The sequence below is a fragment of the Bombyx mori genome, chromosome 24 (genome assembly GCF_030269925.1).
Source record: "Bombyx mori chromosome 24, ASM3026992v2".
Classification (NCBI taxonomy): Eukaryota; Metazoa; Arthropoda; class Insecta; order Lepidoptera; family Bombycidae; genus Bombyx; species Bombyx mori.
This window is the reverse complement of record NC_085130.1, coordinates 12,876,681-12,884,294: the sequence shown is the minus strand read 5'-3', so window position 1 is coordinate 12,884,294 and position 7,614 is coordinate 12,876,681.

The following is a 7,614-nucleotide window of genomic DNA, read 5'->3' as shown; positions in this document are numbered from 1 at the left end:
GTCGCGATTGTGTGTTTAGTTTGCACGACATCGTCGTTGTCGCTTTGATCGCGACTTTGTTTTGCATTCCGGACGCTCTGTCGCTGGCATCGCGACCTTGATTCAGTAAAGCGTAATTCGAGTTCGTAGTTCTGCAATCGTAAACGACAATTTCATATTATCACCAAAACATCCAATCCATTGTCATTATTATTTTTATTTATCTATCATTTTAAAAAACAGTCTCTTTCGAGACTAACCCCCACTGCGATCACCGCTTGTTGTGGCACTCACAACCCAGTGGGGCCCCACCTTCCCAAACTCTCCACCCCAATCCCAGCTGACTGCCGTTTTCACGGCATAGGCATCCCCCCCTGCAAATCACTGCTGGCTGGTACAGCGCAGGGGGTTTAAACTCCCACTCAGGGGACTCGCCTTTCGGCGAGTTGCTTTAAGTCCCGGGGACGCCCCCCCTGGGCACAACCACCATGGCGGACGACGACCCCGCCATGTTCGTCCTTTTCGTCCGGGAGTTTTGCCCGGACATCATGACTCAATTTAGGGCCCATAAAGCCAAATTAGCAGCTCAGTCCCGCGCACCGCTCGCCGCCGCCGCGAATATCCCAGACTCGCCGATGTCGCCCCCCACCCCCGCGCCCGCGTCGATAGCGTCCTGCGCGGCATCGAGCTCCGGCTCCGACTCCGAGTCGGAAATGGAGTTCGAGTCGGCCGCCAGCCCCGAACCCGGACCCTCGGATGGGTTCCAAACCGTTACGCGCGGCAAAAAACGCGCCCGTGCCGTGGAACCGTCCACGGCACCAAAACAGCCTAAGGCCGCGAACGCGTCGCGTCCTAAAGTCGTGGTCACACCCGACTCCCCTCGCCGCGCAACTCCGTCGCCGAAACCCGCGCCCGTCAACAAAATCGTCGCGCCCCCGCCCGTAATCCTACGCGAAAAATCCGCGTGGAACCGGGTATCCCAGGCCCTTACGGCCAACAAAATCAACTACTCCCAAGCGCGTAATCTCGCGCACGGGATTCAAATAAAGGTCGCAACGCCGGGCGACCATAGGGCCCTCACTTCTTACCTCCGAAAGGAGAGCATAGGATACCACACCTATGCACTCCAGGAGGACCGCGAGCTCCGCGTAGTAATACGCGGAGTACCAAAAGAGCTCGACGTCGAGCTAATCAAAGAAGATTTAATCACACAAGCGTACCCGATAGTAAGTGTGCACCGTATGCACAGCGGGCGCGATAAATTCGCATATAACATGGTTCTCGTCGCGTTGGAACCAACCGCCGAAGGCAAACGAATTGCCTCAAGCCTCCGCACCGTTTGCGGGTTAACAGGGGTCACCGTCGAGGCCCCACACAAAAAAGGCACTCCCGGTCAGTGCCATAGGTGCCAACTGTATGGCCACTCCGCGCGCAACTGCCACGCGCGTCCGCGGTGCGTAAAGTGCCTCGGTGACCACGCGACAGCCGACTGTTCGCGGGTCAAAGAGACCGCGACCGAACCGCCGAGCTGTGTGCTCTGCCAGAAGCAGGGCCACACAGCCAACTACCGCGGATGCCCCAAGGCCCCGCGGAAGCGTCTGGCCAACGCGCCATCTAAAACCGTCGGCCCAAAGACTTCGGCGCCCCGCGCGCCGAAACCTGCCTTCGTGCCGGCACCGGTGCCCACCGTCTCCGCGTGGGCAAAACCGCTGCCGCTCACGTTGGCAGGGAAACCACCGGCACCCCAGCCCCTGCTCGCGCCGCGCCCCGCCCTCGCGCCCAGTCCCGCGCCTCGCCCCGGCCCCGCCCGGCCAGCCGTAAACGACTTTTCAATCGTGCGTGATTACATCGCCGCGATAAATATAGATCGCATGCGCTCGTTCGCCGACGCCATGCGCAGGGCAGTCACGGCCGATGACCGCCTATACGCGACGTTCGACCATATGGACGTCATCGAGTCCGTCCAGCGTACGCTGGCTTGATTACCGGTAATCAATGGCCAACAACGGTAGGGTAAAACCGCGTTCCTTAAAGTTAGCATTTTATAATGCTAACGGACTCGCGCGTCAGCGCGATCAAGTTTATGAGTTTCTTCGCGACAATCTCATCGACATCCTTCTGGTGCAGGAGACCTTCCTAAAGCCCTCGCGTCGCGACCCCAAAGTCGCGAATTACGTCATGGTTAGGAATGACAGACTCTCCGCCCGCAAGGGCGGGACTGTCATTTACTATAGGAGGGCCCTGCACTGCGTCCCTCTCGATACTCCCTCGCTCTTACATATCGAGGCGTCAGTGTGCCGCATCGCGCTGACGGGACACCAGCCGATCGTCATCGCATCCGTTTATCTCCCCCCTGACAAACCCCTCCTGAGCAGTGACCTCGAGACACTGCTCGGTATGGGGGACGCGGTCATCCTGGCAGGCGATTTAAATTGCCACCACACTAGGTGGAACTGCCATCGCACGAATGTGAACGGTAGGCGTCTCGACGCGTTCATAGACGACCTCACATTCGAAATATTCAACCCCCCGACCCCCACGTGCTATCCGTACAACGCCGCGCGTCGTCCGAGCACAATAGATCTGGCACTGCTGAGGAACGTAACTCTGCGCTTACGCTCCATCGAGGCAATGTCAGAACTCGACTCAGACCACCGACCTGTCGTCATGCAGCTCGGTCGCCCACTCAACCGCGAACCAGATACGAGGACCATGGTGGATTGGAAGAAGCTGGGCACGTGCTTAGCTGACACCGCTCCACCAATCCTCCCTTGCGGCCCGGATTCAACTCCATCCCCCGAGGATACCGTCGAATCCATAAACATCTTCACTGATCACGTCTCGACGGCGATCATAAGATCCTCGAAACAAGTCGATGTGGAGGACTGCTTCCACCGCATCAGACTTTCCCCCGATCTTAGGGACCTCGTTAGAATCAGAAACGCGGCAATCCGGGCCTACGATCGATATCCCACGGATTCAAACCGGACTCGGATGCGTCGCTTACAGCGGGAGGTCAAATCCCGCTTAAGCGACGCCCGAAACGAAAACTGGGATAGTTATTTAGAAGAACTCGCACCCACCCACCAAGCATACTGGCAACTAGCTAGGACCCTCAAGTCCGAAACTATAGCCACTATGCCGCCTCTCGTACGCCCCTCAGGCCAACCACCGGCTTACGATGACGATGACAAGGCAGAGTTGCTGGCCGATGCACTGCAAGAGCAGTGCACCACCAGCACTCAACACGCGGACCCCGAACACACCGAGTTCGTCGACAGGGAGGTCGAGCGCAGAGCTTCCCTGCCGCCCTCGGACGCGTTACCCCCCATTACCACTTCCGAGGTCAAGGAGGCGATCGATAGCCTACAACCACGGAAAGCTCCCAGCTCCGACGGCATCCGCAACCGCGCGCTTAAACTGTTACCAGCCCAACTGATAACGATGTTGGCCACCATATTAAATGCTGCTATGACGAACTGCATCTTTCCCGCGGCGTGGAAAGAAGCGGACGTTATCGGCATACACAAGCCGGGCAAACCGAAGAACGAAACCGCGAGTTACCGCCCCATCAGTCTCCTCCCGGCGATAGGCAAACTATACGAACGGCTCCTTCGAAAACGCCTCTGGGACTTCGTATCCGCGAATAAAATTCTTATAGACGAGCAGTTTGGATTCCGCGCCAGACACTCGTGCGTCCATCAAGTGCACCGCCTCACGGAGCACATCTTACTAGGGCTGAACAGGCGGAAACCCATTCCGACAGGAGCCCTCTTCTTCGATATAGCGAAGGCGTTCGACAAAGTCTGGCACAACGGTTTGATATACAAACTGTATAACATGGGAGTGCCAGACAGACTCGTGCTCATCATACGAGACTACTTGTCGAACCGTTCGTTCCGATATCGAGTCGAGGGAACGCGTTCCCGGCCCCGTCACGTCACAGCCGGAGTCCCGCAAGGCTCCGCCCTCTCCCCGTTACTATTCAGTTTGTATATCAACGATATACCCCGGTCTCCGGAGACCCATCTGGCGCTCTTCGCCGATGACACCGCCATCTACTACTCGTGTAGGAAGAAGGCGTTGCTTCATCGACGACTTCAGACCGCAGCTACCACCATGGGACAGTGGTTCCGGAAGTGGCGCATCGACATTAACCCCACGAAAAGCACAGCGGTGCTCTTCAAAAGGGGTCGCCCTCCGAACACCACGCTGAGCATCCCTCTCCCGACTAGGCGCGTCAACACCCCCGCCCCCGCCGTTCGCCCAATCACGATGTTCGACCAGCCCATACCGTGGGCCCCGAAGGTCAAATATTTAGGCGTCACCCTCGACAGTAGGATGACATTCCGCCCCCACATCAAGACGGTACGCGACCGTGCCGCCTTCATTCTAGGACGTCTCTACCCGATGATATGTAGGCGAAGTAAAATGTCCCTTAGAAATAAGGTGACACTCTACAAAACTTGCATACGCCCCGTCATGACCTATGCAAGTGTAGTGTTCGCTCACGCGGCCCGCATACACCTAAAAACATTTCAAATTATTCAATCCCGTTTTTGCAGGATAGCCGTCGGAGCCCCGTGGTTCGTCAGGAACGTCGACCTCCATGACGACCTGGACTTAGAGTCCATCAGTAAGTATCTTCAGTCGGCGTCCATGCGCCACTTCGATAAAGCGGCACGACACGAGAACCCTCTCATCGTGGCCGCCGGTAACTACATTCCCGATCCTGCGGACAGAATGGAAAGCAGTCGACGTCGCCCAAAACACGTCATCTCGGATCCTCCCGATCCACTAACGGTGCTTTTAGGTACTTCAAGCACCGGTCACCGTTCTCGTCGAACCCGTCGCTTGCGACGAAGGGCTCGACGAGTAAATTAACTCTCAGACACAGCCCACTGAGTTTCTCGCCGGATCTTCTCAGTGGGTCGCGTTTCCGATCCGGTGGTAGATTCTGCGAAGCACGACTCTTGCTAGGGTTCGTGTTAGCAACATCGTCAGGTTTGAGCCCCGTGAGCTCACCTACTAAAGTTAGGGTTACGCTGAAATAGCCGCTAGGGCTATCAGCTTAGGTAGGAAAAAAAAAAAAAAAAAAAAACTGTGTACAAGGCAGTCTCTCTTGAGACTAACCTCCCGCTGCGATCAATGCTTATTGTGGCATTTCTCACAAATTAGTGGGCCACCTTTCCCAACTTCCACCCCAATCCTAGAATCCTAGCTGCCTGGTACAGCACAGGGGGGTCAATTCCAACTCCAACAATAGATTATACACTTAATAAAATCCCAACTCAGAGGACTCGCCTTTCGGCGAGTTGGTTTAAGTCCTGGGGACGTCCGGCCCACCCGAGCACACAACCAACGATGAGTGACGCGAACAGCCCGCAATTCGTGCGGCAGTTCTGCCCGGACATTATGTCCCGCTTTGAGACCTACAAGGCGGCCAGCTTAGGATCGAAATCGAACCCCGACCAGCGTTGCCAAAAATACGGCAGTCACGCTTCCAAAAAGACAAATTGTACAGCAGAGTGGTCATTGCCGTATAGTGCCATACACCTATTAGGTTAAGTCGGCTAACAAGAACATAAAGTTAAAAAACAATTAATGTATCCAAAGAGATTACAGAACGTGGATACTTTTAGCGTAAACATGAACCCATCCAACTCTTATAATAGACAATGTTTCATGTTTGGTACGAGGAATTCCCTATAATCTACAACGCCTGCTCTTTAAATTCTCTCCTCAAGTCGCCTCGCTCTTGTTTCATTGTTTGTACTAGCAAGCGTAGCTTAATTTTAACTTTTGAAAAAGTGCAGTGTAGCGATACGTGAGATAGTGATTAAAATGTGTATAAAAAAGAATCTTCAATGCAGTAAACCTAATCAAAACAAAACAAAGAAACCGCCTCTTAACATATACCATAAATGGAACTTTATTACCAAAACAGTGCATTGTCAGAAAGCATTCAAACTGTGCGAACTTTAAGCCAACCCCCGAAATGAATAATAAAATGAAAAAACCATCAAATTACGAAAAAAATGAGATTATTGAAACTGAACTTACTTTAGGCAATAATACAAATTTGATGGGAAGAGACGAGTGAAAAATATATACTGTTTTAATTTCTAGTCTAAAATAAATAGTTTGGGTTCCGCGCCAGACACTCGTGCGTCCATCAAGTGCACCGCCTCACGGTGCACATCTTACTAGGGTTGAATAGGCGGAAACCCATCCCGACAGGAGCCCTCTTCTTCGATATAGCGAAGGTGTTCGACAAAGTCTGGCACAACGGTTTGATATACAAACTGTATAACATGGGAGTGCCAGACAGACTCGTGCTCATCATACGAGACTACTTGTCGAACCGTTCGTTCCGATATCGAGTCGAGGGCACGCGTTCCCGCCCTCGTCACGTCACAGCCGAAGTCCCGCAAGGCTCCGCCCTCTCCCCGTTACTATTCAGTTTGTATATCAATGATATACCCCGGTCGTCGGAGACCCATCTGGCGCTCTTCGCCGATGACACCGCCATCTACTACTCGTGTAGGAAGAAGGCGTTGCTTCATCGGCGACTTGCATACGCCCCGTCATGACCTATGCAAGTGTAGTGTTCGCTCACGCGGCCCGCATTCACTTAAAATCCTTCCAAGTTATTCAATCCCGTTTTTGCAGGATAGCCGTCGGAGCCCCGTGGTTCGTCAGGAACGTCGACTTCCATGACGACCTGGACTTAGAGTCCACCAGTAAGTATATGCAGTCGGCGTCGATGCGCCACTTCGATAAAGCGGCACGACACGAGAACCCTCTCATTGTGGCCGCCGGTAACTTAATTCCCGATCCTGCGGACTGAATGGAAAGCAATCGACGTCGCTCAAAACACGTCATCTCGGATCCTCCCGATCCACTAACGGTGCTTCTAGGTACTTCAAGCACCGGTCACCGTTTTTGTCGAATCCGTCGCTTGCGACGAAGGGCTCGACGAGTAAATTAACTCCCAGACACAGCCACCTGAGTTTCTCGCCGGATCTTCTCAGTGGCTCGCGTTTCCGATCCGGTGGTAGATTCTGCGAAGCACGACTCTTGCTAGGGTTCGTGTTAGCATCGTCATCAGGTTTGAGCTCACCTACTAGTGACGGTTACGCTGGAATAGCCTCTCAAGGCTACCAGCTTAGGTAGGAAAAAAAAAGAAAAAAACTGTGCACGAGACAAACAACCCGCTACGTTTAGCGGTTCTTGTAGCATCTTACAACCTTATGGGGTCCCAAGTTCCAACCCAACACTCTGCTGATTGTCGTTTTCACGGCATAGGCATTCCCCCCTGCAAATCACTGCCGATAAGTACAGTGCAGGGGAGTCGCCCTTCGGCGAGTTAAGATAAGTCCCGGGGACGTCCCCCGGGCACCCCATACAAAATGACGGACGAGGACACCGCGATTTTTTTCCTATTCGTCCGGGAATAATGGGAATATTGCCCGGACATAATGACGCGATTCCAGGCCTACAAACCCAGTCTTACAAGCCCAGTCTAGTACCGTACCCGCACGCACTGATCGCCGTCGCGCGAAGGTCCCTCTGGTACTCCCCGAGTCGCCGCTTTCCCCCCCACCCCCGCGCCCGCAGTATCTATCGCGTCCT